Genomic DNA, 3,602 nt, shown 5'->3' with positions numbered 1-3,602 from the left:
GATATGTTTAAAATTATTTTTATATTTTAATTTATTTTGAAAGTAATATTTTATATTATCTATTTTTTTATGATTAATAATAGTTATATAATAATTAAAATATAGTTGGCTACATTTGATTCGAATCCAATATGAGGATGATCTAAATTTGAATTTTAGAGTTGGAATGGATTATACATGAAGTTGATCTAATCTGAATGATCCGTTAGATCGAAAATTTTGATCATGAATCTAATCTAATCTGATCTAATCCAATTTAATTTTTTATTGGATTAGATTTGAATCTAATATTAAAATCTGATCAAAGAATTAGGTTGGACGAGGATTATTCATAACCCTATCCATTTGCACTTACTATCCATAGGTGATCCCGCAGGCACTTGTGTGAGATCTATGCGTGCCTCCGTAATCGCAGCTGAAATGAAAATAGGTGCTGTTTGTACCCACCTTTTTCAAATCCTGAAGAGCCTTGCGAAGTTTTAAGAACATACTGTTTTCGCCTTTTCGTAGGAGATGATGGCATTTTTATTTTCTAGTGTGAGAAAATATATATTTTATTAAGAAAGGAAGGGAGTTACATGAAGAAGAGTATATAAAATTTCTTCAAAACACCCCTGTAGGAGAGAGAAGGTGCCGCTTGAATCCTTGGTTGAAAAATAATACGCATTAGAAAGTTTTCGTAGAGCATCTTTGTAAAAGAAGTTGAATTTATTATTTTGTTTCTTTTTTTAAATAAAATTATTTTCTCTCTATTTTTTTTCATTATTGTTGCTTGATTGCATCAGTACTTATCGTGGATCGTAGCCCGGTGTCGATCTCATAAAATAAAAAAAAAGCAAAACGTGAACGGTAGGATTCGAACCTACGCGGGCAGAGCCCACATGATTTCTAGTCATGCCCGATAACCACTCCGGCACGTCCACGGGTTGCTTGCAAGGCTTGAGATTTTGCTAATTATTTAATGATAAAATCTGGCCTAACAAAAACCATGTCATTTGTTCACCACTAAATCTCAGTCTCCTATTCAAATACTATCTCAACATACTTCCCACCGAAGGAGTACAGAACTCAATAAAATAAGAAAAAAATCCAACACAATGCCGTACAGGCTCCATAATTACCCAGTCAAGGTCCATTAAGATGGTCTCAGACTCAACCTTGTGGCCGGTCGGATCCAAACTTCGAAAATAGCTGACTCCTTTCTTTTGGTAAGAAAACATCTGACCGCTCCGTAGATGCATATGAACAAAGTAAACCTTCCTATAAACCAGTCTGATTAAATATCTTGCTAAACTTTTGAGTCAGTAATATTTCTTGTTTTCCAAATATAACTACCACGCGAACTTTCACATCTAATGTAAATAAGCTAGCTTGAATTCATTGAGATGGCCGGGGAGCTCATGAAAGTTCCAGCAATTAAATCTTCTGATGCCTACTCCAAAACATCAATGAGAGTGAGAACCAGGCTTATCACAGTAGTCTCATACTATTGAGATAACTATGAGTGTCACCAAAGGCATCTACACTTCAACATGATACAAGGGCGGAAAAAATTGGTCTAGTTTATGGCTGACAAATAATATGTTGCAATAGCTTAGAAAGAAATCTAACTTTATAGTTTAGGGGCAACAACATAGCTAGCCATTGCAGGTGTTCTGGCTAGGCATTTTATTTCATTTGTCTGCATGCACATGTGTGGGCAATTTTGTGATACAATATTTAATGACTCTAATAACCATCATTATTTATACAAGTATATTTCTAGAGACGGTATACATGACCATTGAAAGATGTTGGGACAGCTTATGACAAACAGAATGATGAACGTATGGTGGGTCATATTCCAAATATTTCATTAGAATTTCATATAAGAATTTCTAGTGCTTTGATCATTTTCTAATGGTTAATTAACTGGCATAGCTTGGAATTGGCCCAATCATTGAATTCAAATCGATAAGAAGCCAGTATTCAACCTAGGACCGCAACCATCTGGCTTACACGCCCATGCCTGAATTAAATTCAAAAACGAAGCAAGCCACACTCTTTTTGTAACGTTCGTTTATGGCAAAGGTGGCTCATATATAGCACTTAATAAATAAACCTGCAAGCTGAATAAAAATACCTGCAAGCTTTTATCTTTATTCTTTTGCTCTCAAAAAGTGGGGAAAGGAAATAATACTCTAAAGCCTAGACCGGAACTAGTTATTCATGGAATGAAATAGTTTTTTAGCAATATGGTGACACGCCTAATGGGTGCCCTTAGAAAAGGGGCGCCAACCAGATGACATAACAGTTGGTATCTTGTTTCAGATAATTGGCTCTAATGATTATTCCAAGATGAACATGGTGCTCTACCATCTATGCATTAACCCACTCTCGTGCCAGGTTTAGGTGGAGTCTTAAGGATTCAGTCGTCCAATTGAAATGGTCCAAGGCTTAATCTGGTGGTGGATGGAATCTAAAATTCAAAAAGATCCAGCCCCCACATAGTTGTGCATCTTCAAGTTAAAACCTTGCCAAGACCACAGATTACATATCTTAAAGCCTTGCCGCACCTCCAATATAAGCTAGCTTGAGCCAAATCAGATAGAAAGCTTAGGAAAGTTTGGGAAGAACCATTCACGCCGCCACCAAGAAATCAGTAGGTGCGGCAAAAGGTTCATCACAACTAGCCGCATACGATTAGAACACGGGTTTTGCTGTGATAATTTTTTATATTATTTTATAAAAAATTAGGAGGCACTTTCGCCATCAAATAGAACAGAACATTTAAGGTATTTTGTCATTAACAGGTTACAAGCGAGTTTCCAATTCTCTTTATTTTTTAATAATTTTTCCTCAAAATATTTTATTATTTTTATTAGTTATCAGCCTCTTTAGTTTTTATCATTTTCTGAAAAATATTATATTTTATTATTTTTCTATTTTCGTCGGTCTTCTCCAAATCCTCTTCAAAGCATCTTCCAGCGAGCGTTCTCTATAGATTTTTTTGGAGATTTTTGGGTTTATCTTATACTGTATGTTGACGATCTTGGCAGCGAAGTAGTGATAGAGAAAGAGGAAGACGAGATTGGCTCTATGGACTTGGGGCGGCTCTATGGGTGGATCAAGTCGAGTGCTCTTGAGGAAGACGGGAGCAGACTGGGTGTTGGGGTGGCTGGCGGAGGCAAGAACCACAGTGGCAGGATTACAGGAGAACGCAGTGGAGATTATGGTGCAGATATTGAAGAGGTAGGAGGCCTTGCAAGGATCATCGAAAGAGTTGGATGAAGAGGAGGGGGGGCTACAGAGGATGGGGCATCAAGAGCCGAAGGTGATAACAGTGTCGAAGATGGAGGCAGAGCCGGAGCCATTGAACTCTTGGACTTTGAAGTCCAGGAGTCTCCTGAGGCTGTCGTTTATGATGAAAGGGTAGAGGGTAGAGGCGGCGGCCGAAGATGATATATGCGTAGCCAAGATCCTGGAGTAGCTTTACATAGCATAGTTTGACGGATAAAATTTTTATGATGAGATCGATCATGAAAAAAATTATAGCCGGATCATCGTTGCTGCCACATCTCTGAAGCACACCGTATACATTTATATGCATATGTTAAAATATT

The 3,602-nt window shown here is 37.3% G+C and overlaps 1 non-coding gene across 1 annotated transcript; it reads right to left on the bottom strand.

Moving 5' to 3' along the window:
* Nucleotides 1–841: 841 nt before the first annotated feature.
* TRNAS-AGA (transfer RNA serine (anticodon AGA)) lies at nucleotides 842–923 on the bottom strand. Its single transcript has one exon. It is a non-coding gene; the product is annotated as a tRNA-Ser (tRNA).
* Between the last annotated feature and the right edge of the window lie 2,679 nt (nucleotides 924–3,602).

The sequence above is a fragment of the Elaeis guineensis genome, chromosome 2 (assembly GCF_000442705.2).
Source record: "Elaeis guineensis isolate ETL-2024a chromosome 2, EG11, whole genome shotgun sequence".
In the NCBI taxonomy this organism is placed as follows: domain Eukaryota; kingdom Viridiplantae; phylum Streptophyta; class Magnoliopsida; order Arecales; family Arecaceae; genus Elaeis; species Elaeis guineensis.
This window is presented reverse-complemented; position numbering and strand designations above follow the sequence as displayed.